The following is a 422-nucleotide window of genomic DNA, read 5'->3' on the forward strand; positions in this document are numbered from 1 at the left end:
ATTTATAGCTTCTTTCCACTTGATCCAATCTGATCGTTGAGTGCACTCATAAATAGACATGGGTTCATGATCCTCATTCAAATCCATAAGTTTAAGTGTTATCTTGTATTCAAATATATCATCAATGTCGACACTCTTTCTGTTCCATTGTATCCCAGACAAGACATAATTTATTGAGATCTCATTATTATCAGGACCTTCAGTACCTTGAATCTTGGCGTCCCAAGAATCAGTATTAGATACATCAGGACCGGCCGCATCTAAGCATGATCGGCCGCGATCGCTATTAGGGTTTTGGGATTGGCCGCGGCTAAGTCCCGGGATTTAGGAACGGCCGCGGTCGTGTCTAGGGTTTTAACAACCTCGGTTTCGTTATCTGCATCTTTCTTAGTTTTCCGAGGGTTCTTATCTTTGGAACCTAT

This window comes from Brassica oleracea, chromosome C6 (assembly GCF_000695525.1).
Source record: "Brassica oleracea var. oleracea cultivar TO1000 chromosome C6, BOL, whole genome shotgun sequence".
Lineage (NCBI taxonomy): Eukaryota > Viridiplantae > Streptophyta > Magnoliopsida > Brassicales > Brassicaceae > Brassica > Brassica oleracea.